At 39.3% G+C, this 25,146-nt stretch overlaps 1 long non-coding RNA gene across 3 annotated transcripts; it reads right to left on the bottom strand.

Moving 5' to 3' along the window:
- Positions 1-9: 9 nt before the first annotated feature.
- Positions 10-23,885, bottom strand: LOC106557647. Of its 3 annotated transcripts, XR_005376723.1 has the most exons (8): positions 23,765-23,885; positions 17,639-17,781; positions 16,913-17,026; positions 14,208-14,333; positions 10,374-10,496; positions 9,911-10,036; positions 3,423-3,499; positions 10-729 (listed from the first exon to the last, which is right to left on the bottom strand). It is a non-coding gene; the product is annotated as an uncharacterized LOC106557647 (long non-coding RNA). The 3 variants fall into 3 exon arrangements; XR_005376722.1 differs by lacking the exon at positions 14,208-14,333; XR_005376724.1 differs by lacking the exons at positions 10-729; positions 14,208-14,333 and adding an exon at positions 2,150-3,225.
- Between the last annotated feature and the right edge of the window lie 1,261 nt (positions 23,886-25,146).

The raw sequence follows: 25,146 nt of genomic DNA, 5'->3' as shown, positions 1-25,146 counted from the left end.
TATCTGATAAACATTAAATCATAAACATAACTTAAAATTTGAAATATTTCTTTGTGAGCTACTTAAAGTCACCCAGTATACCCATGTACCTGTGGTGGTATGTTTACAATGCTTTGGGAAATACTGAGCAAAGGTCAACAAACTTCGGCCAGTTGTCTGTTGGTGAAAATAAGGTTTTATTAGAACATCGGTCCATTCAGTTTTGTATTGTCTATGGATGCTTCTGTGCTACAATGACAGAGTTGAGTAGTTGCTACAGAGGCCGTATGTGTTGCAAAATGGAAAATACTTTGTATGTGTCCTTTATAGAAAAGTTTGCCAAGCCCTGGCTTGAAGGAACACTTTCTATGGACTGCTCTCTAGTTTCCATCTATGGTCTAAGTCCCCTTCTCCCTAGAAGTATCTTTCATGAGAAGAGACTGTTCCACCTTCTGTGAGGACCAGACTAGAAAAAATTCACTTCTGCGTAGGCTGAACCCGAAGTGTCTAATGAAGGTCTATTGATAGATCTCCACCAAATGTCAATTTACTGCAGGAACTAGCTGTCTCATTATCTCCCAGCCAGCTGGACTGAACATTCCTGCACTTTTCTTCTCTCCAGTCTTCAAAATGGCAGTGACATAAGATGAGATTTAAAGCTTGAAAACTGACTTTGAATATGAATTCAACGTTGATGTGGTTGTCACTTTTAGCTCTGATATCTATATTCCTGGCAAGTGTGGGCAGCTTCTGTTTGAGGTAAAGTTGAAAATTGTTAAGCAGAAAGTAATTTTCATCAGGTAAAGTAGGAAGAACAACTGTGAAGTTGTGTCTCCTTATATTACACTGCTTGATATATTTTTTTAAGATTTTATTTATTTGAGAGAGAGAGAGCATGAGTAGGGCGGGGGAGCAGAGGGAGAGGGAGAAGCGGATGACTCTCCACTGAACAGGGAACCCCCCCAAAAAAGGTGCTTGATCTGAGGACTCCCAAGATTACGACCTGAGCCCAAAGCAGATCCTTAACTAACTGAGCCACCCAGACCCCCCTACACTGTTTGGCAATTGTTTTTTCTTAGATGTTTCTTATGGAAGGGACTAAAAATCCTTACATAAAAGCAAAGGAGAATTGCTAATTTTGAGGACCAAAGAGAAATGGCCATGTATATGTGTATTAGCTATTGTTTTCTCTGAAAGTGTTTTTTTATTGTTCTTTTTTAAAATATTTTATTTATTTATTTATGAGAGACACACAGAGAGAGGCAGAGGCATAGGCAGAGAGAGAAGTGATGTGGGACTCGATTTCAGGACACTGGGATTACGACCTGAGCCAAAGGCAGATGCTCAACCACTGAGCCACCCAAGTGCCTTATTGTTCTTATTATTATAGTTCATCATTGGATAATAGCAGTTAATGTATCTTCTTATAAAGTCTGACCACTGACTCCTTTAAGAGATAGAATCGGCCCTTCTGCCTGAAATATCTTCCACCTACTTCTCCATCGAGAAAACTCCTACTTACCCTTCCAGACCCAAATAAAATGTCCTCTATGAAAACTTACCCAGTCCTTCCCCAGCCTAAATATACCCACACACCCACACACCCTACCCCAAATAAATCACCATCTTTTCTTAAGAGTACACTTATCTTGATGAGCACTGAGAAATATATAGAATTGCTGAATCATTATATGGTACACCTGAAACATAATAGAACACTGCTAATTATACTTGAATAAAAATAAAACTGTATATTCTCTATAACATCTCCTTTGTTCATAATTTCATTAGTCCACAAATACCTTCAAGAAATAAGCCTATATTAAAAACACTTAATTGTGATACATTCTTATCTCATCAATTGGAGTTATATTACATGCTTTAATGCTACTATCCAATGATGAACTATAATAATAAGAACAATAGGGCACTTGGGTGGCTCAGTGGTTGAGCATCTGCCTTTGGCTCAGGTTGTAATCCCAGTGTCCTGAGATCGAGTCCCACATCACTTCTCCCTCTGCCTATGTCTCTGCCTCTCTGTGTGTCTGTCATAAATAAATAAATAACATCTTTAAAAAAAGGAAGAACAATAAAAAAAACACTTTCAGAGAAAACAATAGCTAATACACATATACGTGGCCATTTCTCTGGAAGAAGAAATATGGCCTTTTCTGAGTCTGCTTAGTGGGTCTTTTGTGAATGAGCTGCTTGTTTCCAGGAAAAAGATGTGTTCCTTGTCTTTGGGTAGAGAATATACATCCCCTAATTCTGATGGTTTGGCCTGGCTCACCAAACCACACAGTTTCTGTAATGTGATTCATGTTGGAACAGTGAGGGTTCAGATTTGAGAATGGAGGTGAGACCTGGCCCCAGCCTAACTCTTGCTGAAAGACTCCCTTCCCTGGGTGACTGTGGGGTGATACTAAAAAGCCTCCCTGATGCATCTGCACCTCACACCATGATACTATTTTGTTGACTTCACCGTGGTCTGGATCCTTACTGCCAATTCTTGATTGGCCCCTGTATTGAGGATGGAATCAACCAACAAGATGTTGATCTTGTCTTTCTGCATCAGTGAGTGTCCCACAGGGCCAGGATCCCATGTTTCCTATAGTTCAGCCTTTATCCTTCTCTTGAGAAATAGCATTAATCCTGTGGGGGAAAAGCAGGTGTGGAAGCTTCTATTCCGGGGATTCTTTGCCCAAGAGCAGGGACATTCACAGGGCAATTTACTGCTATAGGCATGGAGCAGTTTGTGAGCAGCCTACTGAGAGCAGGGGCTTTGTTCACAGTGGCTCTGACACGATGTTGCAAACAGATGGGTAATGGGGAATAGGGTCAAAGGCAGAGCTATAGCTTTCACAGTCTAACTAGGGCACATCAAGTGATAATTGCTGGTGACTTAAATTTGGCAGAGATATGTGTTGGGATCTCATGAAGACTGTGGGAGTGTAGCCTATATATCAGGGGGGTGGTGTAGGATAGATATTCCAGCTTCTCTAGGATCAGTATTATCTGGAGGATGGCTGAAGTGACTAAGCCAGAAAGCCTCATGGCAGGCTGGGAATAGGAAGGAGGCTCAGCCATAGTCTACCAGGCTTCCCACTTGTTTCAAGACTCTGCATGCTCTTTACCTCTTTTGTGAATCCCCTTAGATTAACACAATTCATAGAATCATTGCATGTAGAATTGGAAGGTATCTTATAGTTCATCTCCTTCAACTCTGGGCCTGTTTCAAGATGAAAACTGAGGTCCAGAGAGGGCAAGTAAATGAAATTGTCCAAGAATGGTTAAAATGTTATACTCTCTCCTTTCTCTTCTCCTCCCTTCCTTCTCTCCTCCCTTTCTCCCCTCACCTCCTGCATTCCCTTCCCTCCTCTCCTCTCTCCCCTCCCTCCTTCCCTTCTTTCCTTCCTTCTGCAAATATATATTAAAGCACTTACTATGTTCCAGGTAGTCTTCTAGGCGATTGAGACACATTAGTGGACCAAACAGTTAAAAATCCCTGTCTTCATGGATCCTATTGAAGAGACAGACATATTAAACAATGTGCATAATAAATAAGTTATACAACTTGATAAGAACTATGGAAAAATCCAGGGCAGGATTTCAGGGGGTGGGAGAAGGGAAGAATGCAATTTTAAACAGAATGGCCAGGGCAGAATTTGTTGAGAAGGTGACATGTGAACAAAGGCTTGAAGGCACTGAGAATCCACTGTGTGGATCTCTGATAGGATATTCTCTCAAACCAACAGCAGATGGTTTGAATTGTGATATAAGAGAAAGAAGAGTTATGGATGACTCCGGAGCTTTTGGCCTAAATGATGGGAAAGATAGACATGCCATTAATTGAGATGATTGTCTTAGAGCAGGCTTTAAGAGGGGAAATCAGGAGTTTAGGTTTGGACATGTTGAATTTGGTATGCCTGGTAGACGTCCAAGTGGAGTTATTAGGAGAGTGGCTAGATGTTGAAGTCTGGGATTTAGGAGAAAGCTCTGGACTGAAGATGTAAATTTGGAAGTAGTCTTGAATATATAGTATTTAAATCTATGAGACTAGAATGACTTGTCAGGATAGTATGTATAAATAGAGAAGAAGAGATAACCCTGGGGCACCTCAACATCAAGAGAATTATAGACAGTGTGAGTGAACAACACTTTCAAAGTATTTTGCTAGAAGGAAAGAAACAAAATGGCAGCTAGAGGGAAAGTGGGAACTTCTAGAGAGGATTTTTCTAAGATTGGGAGAAATAATGTTTGTAACCTGATAGATGGTTTGATAGAGGGTGGCAATTTGATGATATAGGAGAGAGAGGGAGAGTTGCTATAACAATATCCTTCAGTAGTCCAGAAGGGATGGATACAAAGATGCAAGTGTGAAGAGGAGTGACTTTTTTTTTTTTTTGTGGATAGGAGTGTGGTTACTTGGTACGTTAGCAGGTGAGAGGATGGAAATGAGGCATTGGAGATGGTAGATAGAAGGAGTGGCAGAGTTTGCCAGATTTCTACTCTATTGTTTCAGATTTCTCCACTAAGAAGGTGAGAATTAGCTGGAGTAAGAATGTGGGAGGATCCTTGGAATTTTGAGAAGAGAAGGTGAGAAAAACCCCTTTTAATAAGGAAAATGAATGGGCTAGGAAAAGATAATACTTTCCCTCTCTCCCTCCCTCCTTCTCTTCCATCCTTCTTTCCTTTCCTCTCTACTTTAATCTAACTTTCTCTTGCATATCTGTAACACACCAAGCACTGGGTATCTGAAAGTGGAGGGACAAACATTTTTCTTTGGGCAGTCATTCCTGTTCCATGTTGGTATCATGAATGAATTATCCAGGCATCAGGCCCATCACACAATCTTCAGAACTGTTCCTGGCAGGTGATGATGGATGGCTGGAAATGGGCAGTCAGAATGCTGGCTGAGAGCTTCTGCAGGAAAGGACAAATCTAAAATCCAACAGTGAAACTGAGTTTGCTTCACTCCCACACATAGGCTCTCAGATTTTATTATTTCAGGAGGCTGCTCTCATAAGTCAGTTGACTAGAAATTTGATTGGGGTTGTTTCTTAGAACTAGATTAAAAACATTTTGTTATAATGTAGTGTTTTCAGAATATATCCAGCCAAGGAAGTTCATCATTTGAATCAGCTAAGAAATATTGGTCAATATTTCTTTTTCAAGGATCAACAGGACTCCCAATATCTGATAGGTGCTTGGAGCATATAATATGGATTGGCTTTATTCATAGGGACCTAAGACAGAGCAATATAGAATTACAGATTGGTTTAATTACAAGTGGGAAATTGAAACCTTCACAGGAAATGCAATGGTAGGTATTCCATTCTAAATAGCTTTTTTCCTTTCTCAAAATTCTGAGGGTTATTTAAAAATATATATATGAGCTTTGCTGGTTTTTAGTCTCCTAGTACATCCCTTTGATTCGTATTTTCATTATTTTGGCCTCTCCCTTGTCCCTTCCCTTACTATGTTAACCTATTTCCAATGATTAAGGGGCCTTAAGTTGATCAAGATACTTACAGTTGACTGAAGCTAGATACTTAGTTCTAATAAGAAATGCATTGTAGAGATTCCACTGGTAAGTGCCTATATTTTTTTTTGGGGGGGGGGCGTCATTTTCTTAAATGAACTAAAGTCCTATCTATAATAGAGATGATGCCATAGTGTTATCATTCCATTTGCCAACAAATCATGAAGTGCCTTGTGGTTGTATTCATGTTCAGTCTGTACTGTATTCAAGTATGAATTCCTCCACATGACTCCATCCAACACTCTATTCAATGTGGGTCCTCTCTTGCTTTGATGATGGTCACTTGTGGAACTCCCTGGGACAGTCCCCTTGAAGGGACAAGTATCTTTCACTATGGATCCATCAAAAGGGTGACATGGAATAAATAGCATATCCCTTATTTCCCCATCTCTCTGCTGATGGCACCATCCCCAACCTGCATCACTCAAGGCTATGTGGGGATGCTATACTTTACTAAAGAGTTGAGAGAGGACATGTTAAACTATAGGCTAAATTTGACTTTTTGCAATTCCCAGTTCCCCACTGCCCAGATGATTTTTCCTAAAATACTTTATTACAAATCCTCATCTCAGAATCTTCTTCTTGGAAAACCTTAGGAAAAGCCTACCTAAGACATACACTATCTCATCTTAAGATATACTTGTGGTTTGTCAAAAGAAGCCTTTAAGAAAATTTCACACTCCACCCTAGAAATAGTGGTCATATTTTCTTCAAATGCCAAGAAAACTTATACATACAGATGTTAACAGAAATATACTTGGCAAAATGATTGGGATGCTAGTTTTATTTTGGTTTCTGTGTTTTTACTTCTCTCCCATTTCCATTTCAAGGAAGTAACCAGGCTATTTATAATTCTTTGTAACTGGGGGTTTTGCAGGGCAGAAAGCTGAAGTTTCTGGTGACCTATATGATGACCCATATTCCTACCTCTGTGAAAGCCCAAACTTTTTGAAGTTATGATGTTTGATGTCTCAGAGAAGGAAGAAAGAAGAGAGAGAATTTCCATGAGGCTCTGAAAGGATTGTCTTAACTGGGAATGGGATGGAGGTCAACAGGACCCCAAAATATAAGACCAAGGAGTATTCTTGGGGAAGGCCTTGAAGGGAGATGGTTTCATGGTGGACGTAGAGCTGGCTCCATGCCTAGGCCAACCTAGATCTCACCTACAAAGCGTGGGGTTTCCCACAAGTTGGATGGAAAGTTACAAAACTGAAATTAAAAATAAGGGGGAAAATGGATCAGCTGTGACAGGGAGTGGCAAGCATCTGAAAGGAGACAATTAGGATTAGGAATAAGAGGATGCTATGCCAGAGAACCTTTTTGAATGGTCTAATTCTCCTGTTGGATTCATAATAGTTGTTCAATGAATGTTTATTTGTATAAGTGAATGGTGTCACTTAAATTCCATCTCACCCAATCTTCAGGAATGGTTGTTCCCAGTTCATTAAGAGAGGGCACTAAGACAACTAAAAACACATTATCTTATAGGAAGGGATGCTGGTGGCAGTGGTGAGACCAACCCTAACCCCAATTGGCAGAAATGGCATAGATAATACCAGTTCCCTCATCAAGGTCACAGTCCTTGGAGAAGGAGACCAAAGCATCAACAGCTGCTATGTAAAGTCACTGTGCAGGGGGTTGGATATAACATCATTGGCAACAGCAGTTCTAATAATAATAGTTATTACTATAACAAGGATAATATTTAGAATATTAAGCTAAGAACATTAGCTAAACTTGCTAGAGAACCAGGTATGTGCTATGTGCTTTACAAAAAAGAGCTCTGTGATATTGAGAACCATTGAGCAAAGTAGGGGTTATTATCCTCATATTTTTAGATATTGAAACTGCAGTTAAGAAAGATTAATGTAAAAAAAAAAAGAAAGATTAATGTACCTTTCCCTAAATTAGGCCTGAAATTTTAATCAGCTGTCTAGTTCACCTCTCAATGTATTCAGATACATAAGACATTATATTGATTTCAGTTTCTTGACAGATCTGTCCTGACACTGCCTTACTTGTTCTAAGATGAACTGATTGCTTTCTATCTTGAGTACTAGTTGGTATTCTGGGATGACCCTTCCCCATCATCTTAGAGAGTCTGGTGTTGCTTCCCCTGTTTCCTGAACCCAAATATTTTTCTTTTTGGTCTACTCTTTTTTTTTTTTTTTTTTGATTTCACACATTCACCAATAAATGTCTGAGAAAGGTAAGCTATTTAGCTTTAGAGGTACATGTTTAGGTAGTAGAGCTATACAGTAAAATAAGGAAGTTTAGGGTAATGATTACCTTAGGGGGCAAGCAGTGGGTAGAGATTAGAAGGGAGTCCAATGCAAGCTTCTAAAGATGGCAATGTTTTTAAATTTTTTTTCCAATTTGCTGATTACATGGATATTCCCTATTTAATAAATTATTAAGTTATACATTTTTGTGCACTGAGTATGGATAATACATTTGACTATAAAAAGCATAAAAATGACTTAAATCAATAGTAAATATGCAGTACACCCTTAGTAAATATTAGGTTTTATTATTGTTAAAACTGATTTTCAAACAGTGGCAATTTCCTTACTTGGGACATTTCGCAATGTCTAGAGACATTTTGGCTGTTTCAATGGGGAAAGGGGAGCAGTGCTACTGGTATCCATTGGTTTGGGGTCAGGAGTCCTGTTAAAAACACGGTATAGTATACGGGATAGTTCCCTATAACAAAGAATTATCTGGCCCCAAATATCAATAAATAGTTCCGAAGTTAAGAAACTCTGTTGTAAAGCCTCTGATATGGTATGTAATACCCAGAAGACCTCAATAAATGGGCATTCCCCACCCACTATCACAAACTATATTCTTTATTTAGGTCTGTTATGGCTTTCCTATCAATCATTCACTGCTTCAATATGATAACAATGCATGCCTTCTGATTCCTTCAAGATTAAATATTAAATAAACTGTAAATAGATAAAATTAATAATGGCCAGGATTTTCTTTTAAATCACTTGGCTAGGGTAATGTTCTGTTTACTAGCAATGAACTCAACTCTCCAGAGATTCACCAGATATACTGGACATAGTCTATATCTGTTTTATCTTCTGATTGACAAGAGTCATCTATTGTCTTCTTGAATTTCCTCTAAATTCAGTCTGTGTCACAGAAGGTCTGGCCCCTCAGGCAGCAGTAGCAGTGTCCCCGTGGCTGTCGTTTGCATCATCTTTGCTGAAGCTCCCTCCAGAGACTCGAACCAATGGATACAACTCAGAGACCATTGGCACGCTGAGCATTTCTTCCTGTGGACATATCTAAATGTCTACTGGAACACAAGGGCTGATTTTTTTCCACAGCCACAGTGATCAGCTTACTTCTCACTTAGAGAAGATTACAGATAGTCTAAAATTAGTGTGTCAGTTTTTCCTGATTGAGGAAACAACCTCAAAAAGAAAGAAATTGAATTGATACTTATCCGTGGCATATTGATTTGATGGAACAAGTGGGAGGCAATGATTAATTTCACTGTTTATAAAGCCTCATGTGAATTCATAATATAATAAGTAGAATAGTACATTTGAACCCTGATAAATCAAATAATGTTCTTTTATTTCATGCCTTCTCTAAACTGCTCTGCCTTGAAAAAAAAAACCAAACCCAATAGTGTTTTATAAACTTTAGAATTCCAGAAGCTGAACTAGGTGTGATTTAACAACTTGCCATGGATTTGGAACTCTGATATCACACTTTGTGATTGTATTTTTTCTTTGTGTGCTTCAGGCAACGACTTTCTCCTGGAGACTCTTCCTTGATCAGCAGTCATCCTGTCAGAAGCTATCCCTCGAAACAAATTTTAACGTCTATTAACTAGGGGTTCTGATTATTTTGGTGTGGCTCTTTTGTGCTAGGATAGATGACATTTCTCTCTCTGTAGTATTACTATTTTACCACCATTCAAAACATTTTTTTCATGGTGCAGGTAAAATAGAAAAGGTCTTGGTTGGATCCCAGCTCTGCCACTTACTGACTGCATGGGAAAGTTCATTTAACCTCTCTGTGCCTAAATTTCCTTACCCATAAAAGGAACAGGTACTGATTGTGCTCTGAACACCTATGAAAACAGGGAGGGCAGGTGTCATGGGATTTTAGATGAGCAATTTCACCCAGAAAGGGATACAGGAGAGAAAGGCAGTTATTAACATCACTAAATATCCAGAAACTAGAAATTATGTACTGAGGAAAATTCAAAGACTTAAAATTTAATTTGGCTGACTATTGAAGGAAGATAAGGGGTATCAAAAGAACATTTTAGGTGTCTGTATGCCCAATGTATGCTAGGTACATTTACACAGTTTGCTTTGTTTAAATCCCTAAAATAGTTCTATAAGGTGAATATTAGTTTATTACTTTTTCAGTGGATCCATAGACTTGCCCGACTTGTAACATGGCCTGGGCTCCAAAGATGAGCTGGACACAATCACTTCTTGGTCTTGGGAATCAGGGAGCAGAGGGTGATGTTTGGTGGAGGGGGAGCTAGAAAGAATACAGTTCATAAGAGAATTGGGGACAGTGTACCTCATCTCCATGGCTGCCTGAAGTGCTAGTAATTCTGTAGCTCCAAGTCCAGTGTATCTTGGCTAATCCTTATCCCGTGTACACTTGTTCAAAGATGAAATCATGTGGGGGGTTCTTCTGAGGTCCCAGTTAGCATCATAATATCACAAACACCACACACACACACACACACACACACACACACACACACGGTCCCCAGCAAGCAACTCCTGAGTACTGACTGAGAGCCAGACACTGCATATAGATAAGGGAAGCCACCAAGGCCACATGGGCATAAGAAATAAAATTTCCTTACCCCTGGATTTCTCCCAGAGTTTCCATCTCCATATTTGCTCACTTTTCCATAGCCGGCTCCTAAAGTCCAGGCTTTGCCTGGCCAGCGAGAATAATCAATGGTGAGCTTCCTAATCCCGTGGAGCTATATAAAGGACCAAAATAATGAGTTATTAGTGTCTGATCAGCTCTTCGTCCCCTACTGTTTATTGTCTACTTTGCTTCTTATACTTTATACCAGGGCAACTTAGCTAAATAATTAAACAAAACAAAACAACTGTGTGTGGCCGTGAAGCTTCTCTCCACCTCTGCCTCTTACCATTTGCCTGTTCCTGATCTTCTTTAGTTTCTGATCTTTATCCTCTGATCACTTGATTCCATAACCACGAACTTGACCTCACCCCTGATTTATGTAAACCTTGTCTTTTACCTTCCAAATTTTCTGTAATACCCCTGGTGTTTATCATGATGCCTGAAGGTCTCTTAGCAGCAGCTGGGCCACTTGTTGTCCCTTGCAACAGCAAGGAGGGCATTTATGCATCCTTCCAAAGTACATTTTTCAACACCTGCACTAGTGGAATTTGGCTACTAAATAGAGTAGCCAGTATGTGAGTCCATGTCTGAAACAGACTGGGATAGAAGGCAGAGGGCAGAATTGAAATAAGTCAAGATCCTGAGATTCTTGATGGCTAGTGAATTCCTGCCTGTTGCTGGAGACCTCAATGAAATACAGGAGAGTAGTCTGGCAGGTGAGAGGTTTATCCTGGTGCTCTGAATAACTTAGGTGTATGGCAAGAATCCACTATCACTGATAAATTGATTGCTTGGTTTAGTCATTCATTCTCTGGTTTATCATACATTACATACCTGCCTGAACTGGGTCTAACAACAAATCTTTTCTGCTTCCATAAACTTCTTTAGCCATTGTATTTTCAAAAATAAGCATTGTAAACTGGCCAGATGTGAGGCCAAGGATGTGAATAGGAAGGCCCCATTTTTCAAGTTGTGCTACTGGCTGAGAAATTACCAGAACAATTAGATTTGCTCTTTTTCCGCCAAGAGCCAGCTGCATGGTGCAACCTGAGATCTTGTGGTGGAAGTCAAAGTCCTTTAGAGTCCAAGTAGAAGGATGTCCAAGGTAGTTACAAGGAGATAGTTATAAGGTCTTGCTCCTTGCTCCTTGGCTTGGCCAGTATCTGAGTCACTCTCTGTATTCAGAGCATGCAGAAAAGTCTACTGAAGAATTTTTAATGTCTGTGATCTAGCCTTCTAGACACAATCTTGTATACTTACTTGTATAAGTAAGATTATAATATATATTACTATTTGTGTCTGGATTTTCCCACATCATTAAATATTTTTAGAGTAGAATTATAATGGCTACATATATTTCATCACTTGGGTGCGTTTTAATTTATTTAGCCATTTTTATTTTTCTTTATTATAAATAGTGCTTTTATGAACATTCCTTGTCTACATCTTTGATTATGCTTTTATTTTTTATTTTATTTTAAAAAGATTTTATTTATTCATTTGAGAGAGAGAGACAGAGGATGAGCAGGGCCAGGGGAGAAGGGAGAGGGAGAAGCAGACTCCCTGCTGAGCAGGGAGCCTGATGTGGGCTTGATTCCAGGACCTCGAGATCATGATTGGAGCCGAAGGCAGACACTTAACCAACTGAGCCACCAGGGAGCCCCTGATTATTCTCTTAGATAGATTCTTGGAAGTACCAATTTAGGGATTTTTAACTTCTGAAGGCTCTTGATCCATACTACAGAAAGTGAGGTTTTTTTCCCAGACTGAAAGTTCCAAAATGTACCCCATCAGCAATGTATGCAAGTAATTGCAAAACTACTGTCTCTACAAAATTGTGTATTACTTCTATTCTTCTAATTCTTCTATTATTGAGTTAGCTGTTGAATTATCTCTTGAAGTCTAAAAAGAATCTCTTGTTATATCTGAATGTTTACTACTCTTTTCTATTTCCCTGAGGAGGATGAAGAGAGCGAATCAGGGGTCTAGAAAGCCCTTGTTACTTTCTGTCTCCTCTGATGTGTCTTCATCAAATGATTCACATTCTTCCCCTCATCCCCTCAGAACACTTGTCCTGGTGATATGATTTCTCTCTTCTCCTTCTGTTTGATAAAGTCAGAGTGTACTTGGGGGTATGATATGTCTTGGAGCTGCTGATTAGGATCTGGGAAAGAAAGATTATTAGAGCTTTCTTGCCCACTCAGCATTTTGACCCTGACTTGAAATTAACTTCAAGGAGAGAGTCCTACTCTTTCCTACTTTGTCATACCACCAGATGTCTTCTTTTTTTTTTTTTTAACCCGGGGTTGCTACAGAATTCTTTTTATATGTAACTAAATATACTTTAATTAGAAAATTAATTTGAAAAGCCTTTTTAGAAGGGAGTATCAAAAATATCAAACCAATAAAACAGAGTCTCTCAGCTCCCTGAAGATTGACAAATATTACCTTAATGGCAAAGGACCTTCTTCTGTGCTAGCTATTTTTTGTTTGTTTGTTTGTTTTTAAGATTTTATTTATTTATTCCTGAGAGACATAGAGAGAAACAGAGACATAGGCAGAGGGAGAAGCAGGCTCTGCACAGGGAGCCCAATGTGGGACTCAATCCCCGGACCAGGATCACGCCCTGAGCCAAAGGCAGATGCTCAACCACTGAGCCACCCAGGCGTCCCATATGCTAGGTGTTTTTAAACAACTGAGAACAGTGTTGTAGGGTTAACTGGGATGAGACCAGCTCTGGCATTACCTGCTTACTGGGATGAACTCACGGGGAGCTGAACTAACTGTGGGAGCTGGAAGCATAGTGCAACCTACTTGTATAACATGCTATCTAAATAATATGGCAGCAAATAGTAGATAATATGATGATAATGGATACAAGAAGTCAGTTTCACAGGAAATAATGGGGATGTCTCAACAAATAGATGCAACAGAGTGTAAGAATAGATGGCTGTGTGTTGCTGCCAATGTGGTCAACCCTTCAGTGAATCCTATGTGTTCATATGTTGTGAACATAGGAACTGGCCTCTAGTTCCTGTCTATCTGGAAGGGGTAAGATGGTTGAGGCCCCCCTTCAGAGACTGGGATCCTAGGCAGGCAAAGGGCAGAAATCCAGTTAATGAGATTAGGGCATGCGGTGTCACTTGATTTAGAGAAGAGGAGTTCTATAACCTAAACAGAGTTTAAGGCCAAAGCTACCTTACAATCCACAGTGACAATGCTGGGTCATGGAGTGTTAAGCAAGAGCTTTAAATAACCTCTGGGCTCAGAACTGTCTTGGTCCTAGGACAGGATGGCAATTGAGGGGTCAAAGGGATGTTGCTGTAGGTTGAAGCAGTTGTGCTTGGTGGGAGACAGGTGGGCCTGACTTTAGACCAGGAACACAGCAGGGGTAATGTGGTTCATGCTTTTGTTTTCTGTTTGGTATCATCATGGTATCCTGTCTTTTGAATGTATGGACTGATTAGGGAGAAATTTTTCATCCATCCCTCTTATTTTCCCTTTGCCCATTTATCTGCCAGAAGCTAATCATCAATGCCCTGTTGGATGGAGGATGGGGAGGGGTACCTAAGAAGGGAAGTGCATCTAACCCCCTGTCCAATGTCCTACCTGTCATGAGATAGAGGACTCCAAGGCTAGCCCATTCATCTGTCTCCATATGAGTGTGTTATTTAAAAAGTGATTCATGGTGCCAGCGTTGTCCTCCATCACAGCCCTCTTAGTCCTTACTACAACCATGGCAAAGCTAGGAAGGTTTTGTGCAAGGAGAGTTTGGGGTAAAATGCTCTGAAGATAAGAGATGAAGAAGAAAATAACAGTCTACCTGCTCTGAGGTTAAGAGCATGGAAACTTAATTTTCTCTGCATCTTGGTCAAGCCATCAGTCTCCTCTTCCAAGTACTTGTCATGTTGTGCCGCAGACAGAGCGTGGACTTGGAGGCCAAATACACCTAGGATTGAGTCCCAGTCCCCCACTTATTAATTGAAACTGATCCTTAGTTTCCTTATTTCTAAACCAAGATCTTTCTTGTCTGCCTTCTAGGATTGTTTTACATATCATTGGAACAATGCAAGTGGAAATGCTCTGTATAGTGAAAAGTATATAAAAGCAAATAAGAATTACAGTTACTGAGTAAAAAAGAACAATTTAAATAATGAATCATCTGTCTTCTAAGCTGATCATCTACCTCCAGCTATAACAGTGGCCAGAATCTGGAGACAAACGGGACAATGCTTTAACATACCAAATCATTATAACTAAGTCAAGGCCAACATGCAGCGCCATTCACATTATCTAATGTGTCATCATACACTGGGAAGGAAAGGGTTAGTAGAAGAAAGCCTACAATTCAATCTCTTTATTGGAGCTCTACTCCTGTAAAAGAAAGAAGGCACAAGACCTGGTCATATCTCCTAGTAAATATGCTAATGGCAGACTCCTTGGAAAATAAGCTTAGTTTTTATCTCTAGAATGCTATTAGGATTCTAGGACTCTTACCCTAAACAAATCTGAATCCATGAATTTATAGGATTACCTATTATGTAAGTGATATGAATTGTACACATTGCTTAGAGAGTCCTGGGTTATTGTGAACATGGAGCATGACCTGATGTGACAAGAAAAGACTTGGGAGTTCAATCTCAGAAGACTCCAAGCCTCTCTCCTTGCTTTTCTGTGCCTTGTGATTATCTGTATCTTTGAAATTATTAGAAAATCTTGGTAACTGTATAAGGCCTCTGATTTCATATCAGACTGATTGGACAATCTGATCTTTTGTGTTATCTTCTATACCTTCCTTTTAAAAAAAAAGAATTACTGGCTCATTATTCTCTCTAGAGAGTATATGTTCTCGTGGGTACTAATATAGCTGTACTGCATGACTCAGCTACACAGTAGGAACTCTTGTGGATGTCCAATTCTATCTTGGATCATATAGATCATCCAGTCATATTGATTCCTACTTCCCTCAGCCCTTTCTCCACCTTTGAAGACTCCTCAACATCTCCCTCCCAGTACCATATCTATTAAGTCCTGATAACCAGATGTTCTGCTTCAATATACTATTACTTCATTAGACCTCATTAGCATTGAGATTTGTTGGGTCTCCCAGAGTTTTCAAAGCCAGCCCTTCCCTTCAGGTTGCTACCATCTTGTAGGATCCTGGTAAGTCTGATTCCCATCTGGGTCTATGGAGTGTATGATTCTTTTATAGATTCTCCTTTCTCAGAATGGTTACTACATTTCCTGGGCCCTCTGATTCAGAGGTTCCTGTCTTCTCCCTCCTTTCATTACATGGATTGAGAAGAATTATACAGCTATAGTTCACAGACAGCTATAAACTTAATAAAACACCCTACATACTACGTCTCCTTGTTACCACTCACATGCACAGTGTCAGGTAAAGTTTCACGTGTTGGCAGAAGAGTTGTCTTAGAGTTTCTCATCCACAAATAGTTAACTTCCTGCTGTACCCTGGTGGAGGAGAGATGGCCTTCCCAAAATGTTTGACAAATGAGCCTGTTCTCATGTACTGTTCTGCCTCTATGGATTTGTTCTATGATAGGTGTCCTTGGTATTTAAAAATCAGTTTAGGAGGGTAAAAAATATTGTTATATGGGAAGAACACCATCTAATTCTAATTTTTTTAAAGTGGGTATTGAAAGCTTTGGAGGATAATGAGTCCTATATAAGATGATTGTGTGTCCATTTCATTATTCTCATTGTGCCTCTTGGGAAGACAGGAATAGGCACTGTGGTAGATGAAAGAGGACATGAAATTTGAAGTTGAGGGTCATGAGATGGGGAGACCTTCTCTTTCCCACTTAGTAACTGTGGCCTTGGACCCATCCTTCCTCCTGAGTCTCATTTGCTTTATGTATGGAATTGAAATAAATATATACACTGAAGGGTGGTTGAGAAGATCAAATGCCATGATGGGTATGAAGGCATTTCATAAGCTATAAAGTGCTACAAATAAATGTTCCAATTGATATTCTAAATAAAAAGGGCTTGATTGTTTCCTGGGATTTTCTGAGTTCTCCCCATTACTCCACTGCCACCTCTGATCAGCAGTTCCATAAACATTTAACGTGGGAGGTTAGGTTCTATCAGGCTCTTGGCGGACCATCTGCTAAATGAATCCTGAGATCTGTTAGAACAGAAATTTAAGGCACCAGAGGACACATACACATGCATACATGCAAATAGATACATACAATCACGCATACAGACATTCCTTCCCCCCCAAAATCTCAGAGTTATGATTTCTTTAAATCATATGTTGAAAAAAATATTTTTCCCCACTGCTTTTTAGAATGCCGCCTGAGGAGGCAGCATTGGTACCTCATGTGCTGGTGCCTGCATACTGATTTGGGAGTTCATGGTGATTGCGAAGTCAGAAGGGAGGTGGGAGAAGAGGACAGCACATGGAAAGGGTCATCTTGGGACCAGAAGTTAAGGTTAGGAGTCAAAATGTAAAGGCTGTGTTGCCATCTGGCTGGGGGACTGGGCCCTTAGCTGTGTTCCCACCTCAGTGACTTTATGCTGTTATCATGGGGATGACTGAGAAGAAAGGTCCCATCCATTGAATCCTTGGAATGTTCCATTTAGTTGAATAGAAGCAGAATAGATTCAGTATGCTCTCTGAAAAAGAAATTGCAAGAAGTTGGAATCAGATTACTCTAAGTTACAAGGTCATTACTGGGATATATAATAGTTATTCTGGATCTATATGTTTTAAACCAGGTATCTATATCTAAGAATGGCTCCATAGAGATGCCTGGATTGCTCAGTGGTTGAGCATCTGCCTTTGGTTCAGGTCATGATCCTGGGCTCCTAGGATCGAGTCCCCCACCAGGCTCCCTGTCGGGGAAAAGCCTGCCTTTCTCTCTTCCTATATCTCGTCACTCTCTGTGTCTCTCATGAATAAATAAATAAAATCTTTAAAAAAAAAGAATAGCTCCATAATTCTCTGGCTTCATCAGGCAAATCTTGGGTCTTTGAAATAAGACTTAGAAAAACTAGCTGTTGAATTAGGACTGCCCTTCAGCTGTGTTCCCAAATATTTAGTACAATGGAATTAGACAGATGTTGGTTCAAATCCTACCAACTAGTTTTGAGGTCATAGATAAGATGGTTGATCTCTCTGCGGTCAGTTTCTTTACTTGTAAGATGTAGATAATAATAACCCTTTGGGTTCTTGTAGAGCAAATAAAGAAAATGTGCACTGTTGCCCAACGTGTAGTAGGTACTCACAAATGTTGGTTCCTGTTGCAGTTCCTTCTCTACTTCAGGTTCCCTTTGTTGGGTTTTCCCTGGACTACTCCTTCCATCCATAATTGCTGTTTAGATTTAGATTGTTTAAAACTCACTGGATTATTTGTCCAGTTGTTTTCAATCTAATGGAGATAATAATAAGACCGAATAATACTTATCTCATGAGTTCATTGTAGAGGGTAAATGATATATTACAAATAAAACAGCACACAGCTTGACAAATAGTAGGTAGATACAGGTTAGCTAAATGTATTATCCCTTTATTGAGTGAGGAAGAAAGGAAAAGACAGTCTTTAAGCCTCAAATCTACCCCATCCTTAGTGTCATCTTCATAACTTAGTAATCCTGAGTTTGAATCAAAAAGTCCTCAAAATATTGTCCCTGTTCCTAGTGACCTGACACTACAGAAAATTTCAAGTCAACTAGAATCTTGTCTTTGTTCTATGTTTCCTGCATACCTTCACTGTTTGGCTTGGTGCAATGGGATTCTTTAAGACCATTCCCAAAGGGTAGACTGTGAAAAGTTCCTGAAAATTCTGTGTAAGGCTTTCTCTGTTTTCTGGGCTTAGGCAGTGAGGGTGAGGTGGCAGGGTCTGGAAATCCTCCATTTTACAAAGAAGGAAACACTTCCTAATTTTATTCTATTCTGATTCTAGCTTCAGATCACAATGCAAAGACAAATATACCTCCCCCAACACACCTACGGCAATCTAAGGACAGCACCCAATTGCAAATTATAACTTCTTGGTGCCAATTCCTCCTACTATGCTGTCTTTAGATACTGATATTATTGGGACTCAGTTTTTCTAATCTAAGAAAACAATATGTAATGACACTGATAAAGCTAGAAAAAAATCCCTATCCAGAAATGCATATTTGTGTCATCAGAAACATGCATCTATGTTCAGGTATATCTAGAACTGGTCCATTGGACTATAGAATTTTTTTCAATGCTTCTCTCTCAGGGCATTCTACTATTTCTTTTTTCTTTTCTTTCTTTCTTTCTTTCTTTCTTTCTTTCTTTCTTTGCATGGCAGGAAGAAAAATTTCCATTTTAAACAGCAGAAAAATTGAGTGTAGTCACTTTTCCAGTCTGGGAGGGTTTTATTTTACATCAAAGGAGGTGAAGCATTAGTAATCTACTTTGATAACTTCTTTTGAGAGTGAAACTGGAGTGCCCACCCTCCCAGAGCATCATCTCAAAGGAGTGGAGGGTATTACCAGAAACAGTAGGATTGCTCTGCATAATAAACCTAGTAAAAGGAGGGAAATTTTGAATTTCTAGGGGGCACTCAGGAATGGATAGGGTATGTGAGAGGCATGGGAACTAGGAGAAAGGAGACAGCTACAGAGAACCAGAGTCTCCTCAGTTGGCAGGAAGCCAGTGCCCAAAGGAAGAAACACAGCTAGAGAAAAATGTCTTACTTTTCAATTTTAAGATGTCTTGAATTATTGTAGTCCCCATTCCATTGCTTCAAACTTTGAGTGATGTTTGGTTATACAGGCCTGCCTAAGTCATTGGTGCTTTGTGTGGAATGAAGGACCAGGATGGATTCCCAAGGGACTGCCTATGTGCAGAAAAGACAGAGCAGTTGTAGGAGGGGTGCAAAGTAGAGATGGAAAACTCCAGAAAAGCAGGAAACTGGATCATAAGATGAGATGACCAAGGGACAGATTAAGACCTATGGGATCCTCAGAAACACTGTAGGGGGCAAGGATAAGAGGAAGAGTGTGGGTGGTAGATTTACCATGGAAAGTAGAGTCAGGGCTCTGTTGGTTCTGTTTGAAAATTAAAGGATAGGGAAGATGTGGGTTCCCCAGAGGCAGCTGTTTTGTGTGTATGTGTTTTGTGTGTGTGTGTGTGTGTGTGTGTGTTTGTACATGGCAGGAGGAGACAATCCTTGAGTGAGGCAATTAACAATGTTGATACCTTTTACATACACACCACTTTTTAGTTGAGAGAGCTATATTGTATGAGTCCAGGGCTGAAAGGGGAGGCTTAATGTGTGGTTCTGGTACTTGACAGTAAACTATTCCACGTTGGCACATTGGAGGCAGTCTGGTAAACAATACAGATGATGTTAGGTGAGAGGTAAATTTTGTAGACGAACTTACCTTTTGTAAAAAAGGGTCAATTACATTCTTCTTTTCATCCTATAGCTGTGCTATAGATTCCTTTGCAGGGCTGCCATATAAACTCAAGGTTCTATGTACTACAATAAGGCACCTGGTTAAGGTAGGGAGTTGCTCATCATTCTTTTTATTTTACTTCTTTTGTATCTTTTTGTAATTCTTAGTTCAGTGTTCTTTGCACAAGTGCCTTCAGAATATTTTTATTGACTGGTCAAACCTTGAAACTCAGATGTATCTAGAACTGGTCAGTTAGACTATAGAATTTTTTCAATGCTTCTCTTTGAGGACATTCCCTAAATCTTAATGTGAAGAGAATGAAAGGATACCATATTAATCGTGAAACAAATTCCTCTACTTCTTCTTTTTTTTTTTTTTTTTTGCATGGCAGGAAGAAAAATTACCATTTTAAACAGCAGAAAAATTGAATGGAGCTGCTTTTATCCTCTCTGAGGTAACATTTTTCAATCTCCTAAACTTCTAAAAAAGAGACCATGAAATACTACATAATGTTGGGAAGTTCTTGTGCTTTCCTTAAGGGAAATAAAACTATTATTTCATAGGAGGCTCAGAAAATGAGAATTTCCACTAAGAATGCTTATCATATTTATTGTTTGTACTACTTATCATAGTCAGACTTACTTTAGAATTATATATATAATATATATATAATTCTAAATATTGCACTTACTTTAGAATTATATATATTGCACTTCTTAGCTAGAGTGTGAGTATTGTTGAAAAGGAGCCATGCTTTATGCTTTAAGGCCAAGATGACCGAGATTTCATCTTGGTACTATTGGTCGTGGCTGCCAGGAGCAGTGTGTTTAAAAAAAATGGTGGGGCTGTATTTGAGTTGGCTTAGGAATGGACTGTCACAATCAATTAGTAAAGCCTGCTATGGGTATGGAAGAGAGAGGTATGACATGTATTATGCCGTCTTCCTCTAGGTCCTTTTTAGAGCATTGAGCAAAATAGGCACTCAGTAAAACTTGGCTTTATTTCATAAGTTAAAAACAATGCATAACTACCAACAGAGCTCTGGAATTACCACACTACCCATTTTTGTCTCTATGTAGGACAAGGAGGTGTACATCCGCAGCCATATAGTTTATTGTTCAAATTGGGACACTCTTGACAGTGAAAAGAGGCTGTATTAATAATCATGCTGGAGCTGTGGATGTATACTAGAACTGCTGCTGATAAGTGAGACATATGGGCCACCCTATATGTCTCTCTAAAGTGGCCCTTTAGAGTAAATGAATATTTCTTCCAAACCAAGGGTTAGCAAACTATGACTCAAAGGCCAATACAGCCATCCATCTGTTCTAATAAAGTTTTATTACAGCCATGCCTATTTATTTATGTTTTGTGTTTCTGGCTGCTTTTGTTTCAATAGAGTCTAATAGTTGTGGCATAGACTGTATGGTGTGCAAAGCCAAAAATATTTGCTATCAGGTTCTTTATAGGAAAAGTGCTGACCCTTGCTAGTCAATAGAATTCTTGTTGAAGGGTCTCTGGCTTCCTGGAGAAGAAAACTAACATGTTAGGACCTACTGTGTGCTAAGCTTCATGCTAGACACTTTGCATATATGATCTCATTTAATCTCAAATGACCTTGCAACATAGGCATAATCTCAATTTATTCTAAAAATTTCTAGGCTACCAATGACAGAAGAAATGAGGCTTCCAAACCTGTAGTTCTCAGAATCTTTTCCTCTCAGTGCTCTGTGGAATGCTCTGACAACAACCTATGAACTTCTCTGACTCTCACATCCCACATCCAATCTGGCAGCAAATCCTTTGGGCTTTATCTTTAAATTATATTCAGAATTCAACCATTGCCACCACAGCCCCCCACCCCATCTGAGTTATCATTCAGCATGTACTATCATATCCTACCTGGATTAAGTCAGGCTTCCCTGAGTCTGCTCTTGACCCTACAGTCTGTTTTCATTGGAGCATAGTGATCCTTTTAAAATCCAAGTCAGATGATGTTACTCTTCTGCTCTCCTACGGTTTCTTCCCATCTTATTCAGAGTAAAACCCAAAATCTTGACAATGACCTACAAGGCTCTTCACTATCCACAATGAAAGCCATATTTAAATTTAAATTTAGGTATACTAAAATTAAATACAATTAAGAATTCACACTAGTCCCATTTAAAGTGCTCAGTAGCCCCACTGTGGCTAGTGCCTACCGTATTGGAGAGCATAGATACAGAACATTTCTATCATTACAGAAAGTTCTATTGAATGGCACTGGGATCTGCTTTCTCATTATCTCTCTGGCCCTGTTTCTCACTTCTTTCTCCCTTGCTTACTCCATTCCAGCTACAAGAAGCTCCTAACAGCTTCTTAAACCTTTGTGCCTTAGAACTTTTGAACATGTTTTATCCTCTGCCTGAAACATTCTATCTCTAGATAACAACATGCCTTGATTTTTTAGAAACTTTAGGTCCTAGCTCAAGTGACACCTTCTGTGACAACCTGTTTAATCTGCAGCTCCCTGGTACTCTTCCCATTCCTCTCCTCTGCTTTATTTCCCTATATCATTTACTGTCACCTGACATTTGTATGCACAAATATGTGTATATGCTCTCCCCCATTTCCAATCATAAGACCTCCATGAGTCTAGTGTTTAGCTTTTGTTTCTGTTTTTTTTCTACTTCATAATTTTTCCCAGCACCATAGTAATGACTGACTTAGTAATCATTCCATTTGATGAATAAATGGGAATATCGACAGGCATTTGTTTGATCCTTTAGAAGCTTATCTAATTTCATCTAGGCTGTACACATTGTGTTTTTTTAATCCACTAATCTATTGCTTTGTTGTTGTTTTTTTAATTAAATATTTTACTTATTTATTGGAGAGAGAGAGAGATAGTGAGAGAGAACAGGAGCAGGGAGGAGAGGGAGAAGCAGACTCTCTGCTGAGCAGGGAGCCAACAAGGGGCTCGATCCCAGGCCTCCTCTGCCAGTGCAGAATTGACCTCAGTTCAAGGCATATTGACTCACTATGTCCACTAACCTAAGAACCCTATTCCTCAACTAGCCCAAAGTAGTAGAAGATTATTAAAGAATTGCCAATATTCCTTCTTCATTGGTACTTCTAACAGTTTTTCCCCATTGTCTTGAGAAACTGATGTGAACTAGTGAGGCTTTGCAGAAGATGGACTGTTTTTATTATTTTCATTAATCCAATATCTATATGTACAGAAAAGAAAGAATCCAATGAAAGACAATTTACATGATATTGTGTAATTACAGTATGCTGGTAAAAGAACGTTTGTCCAAAGTTATATCTTTATGTCCTCGTCACAAAAGCAGCTTGAATTTGCGTCAAACAAAGCCTTATCTCAGCTACTGTTACTCTGGAATACGGTGAGGAGCTTTTAATGCTGGCCTCCTGGCACACATACTTTAGAGAATAGTGTCTGACTCAGGCTAGAGTAGCTCAGAAGGGCTAAAAAATAAGCCTATGCAAGTAAATTCAGAGTACTGAAAAGGCATTGGTTTTGGTTCAAATCCTGAGGTGGACATTTTGGGGCTGTGTGAATCTCTGCATTTCTCTAGCCCTTGGGAGAGACCTAAAACAGCACAATGTAGCAAAATGAACTCAGATTTTCTTAGGAGCCAGACCAATATCAAAATCTCTGACCCATGATTTGCTTGTCCTGTGAGCTAAGAGAAGTTGTCTAATTCCTCCAACTTGGAGATCCAGGATGAGGTATCTGACACAGAGTGGAGACTCAGTGAAAATGGTGGCTTTATTTGTAGATTGTCCCAATTCTGCTTAATAACGAAATGTGAGACTTTAGGCAAGTCACTTCAAGTATGGATTTTGCTTTCTCATCTATAAAATAAAGAGTTGGACTAGATTAATACATTTTTTTAGGTTCCTCTTACGTCTAACATTTGATGATTCGACTATATTTATACTCTGTAACTCTATATCTTCAACTTAACTCACATGAATTTCATTCATCTTCCTCTGAATGTTAATGTTGTTATCCATGAAAATAAGACACTGCAAAGCTGCCCCCTTTGTTCTGCTGGGGTCTGCTTCTTGATCCTTCAGGCATGGCCCCGAGCCATAGTGAGCTCATTTCCAGCCTGACAGTGAATGCCTCATTCTTGCTTCTCATTCCCCATGTCATAATACCCTGCAGGTAGGCTCACATCCTTCAGAACCTACAATATGACTGCCTGTCACCCTTGCTAACTTTCTGCTCTACATGAGCTGGAAGACCAAACAAGAATATGAACTTCAACATTCAAATTTTGGTTCTTCAAGACTTGGCTGAGGATTAACACCTCTGAGAAGTCTTCTTTAGCTTATCTCTTAGGTCAGTTCCAAAGGCCCACTCTGTGCTTTCGATAATGATGCATGCATGTTTTAATCATGGCACTTATCACACTGTATTAAAATTGTCTATTTTCTCATCTGTGCCCCTAATTAAATTTTCAGATTTTGAGTGAGGATCAAAATCTCAATCAAATATGAGTCTACTGTACTTAGCAATACATATGATAGATATATTGTAAGCATACACACAAGAGATAATTAAAGTTGAATCAATAAATTCCTATTACCTGAGGTCAAGTTGCAAAGTCTTTCTCCCCACTTATTTCTCCCCCTTCCTTTAATATAAAAGAAACTAAAGATACAAAGGGAATAGGGTTATTTTCAAGAACTGTTCTTCAGTCTGCTACCATAGTATGACCTTTCCTTTCCAGAGGAATTATCAATACTGGATTACCTCTACATTCGTTGTCTTGCTTCAACTGTACTGTGAGAACACAGCTTGAGTATTCTTGTTTGCTTTTAACAGATGTAGAAGATGCAGCCCAAAGAGGTTTGGTTATATTCAGCTGTACCTCTCTATCTAAGGTTATAGAACTAGTTAGAGGTAGAAAATGGTATTGCAATCCAAGTCTTTCAATTGTAAACCTAGTGTGTATTTTGCTTCTATGACTTAAGAATCTTGGTATAGCATATGAAAACATTCTTTACACCTCCTTTGGTTCAGCAAGTTTGACAAACTTGGTAGAAAATGAACTTGGGAGGAAAACAGTCTAGGAAAATGGTAACATTCTGAAGATGTCAAAAAAAAAAAGAAGGTTTTAGGGGACTAAGGGAATGCATTCACCCAGGCCTCCATTGATAATCTGTTTGGGGATAACAGACCAGAGTATTGATAAACAGCTCACTTGGGAAAAGGCATAGTGAAATGTCTAGAATCAAACAAAATAGGATGGGTGAGGCTGAGATGCTGGAGATATGTGCAAAGAGCAAACTCAACTCTTGCTCAGGATAGAATGGGGAACAGATCGAGATAATTTGCAAGATTG

Source organism: Canis lupus, chromosome 23 (assembly GCF_011100685.1).
Source record: "Canis lupus familiaris isolate Mischka breed German Shepherd chromosome 23, alternate assembly UU_Cfam_GSD_1.0, whole genome shotgun sequence".
In the NCBI taxonomy this organism is placed as follows: domain Eukaryota; kingdom Metazoa; phylum Chordata; class Mammalia; order Carnivora; family Canidae; genus Canis; species Canis lupus.
This window is presented reverse-complemented; position numbering and strand designations above follow the sequence as displayed.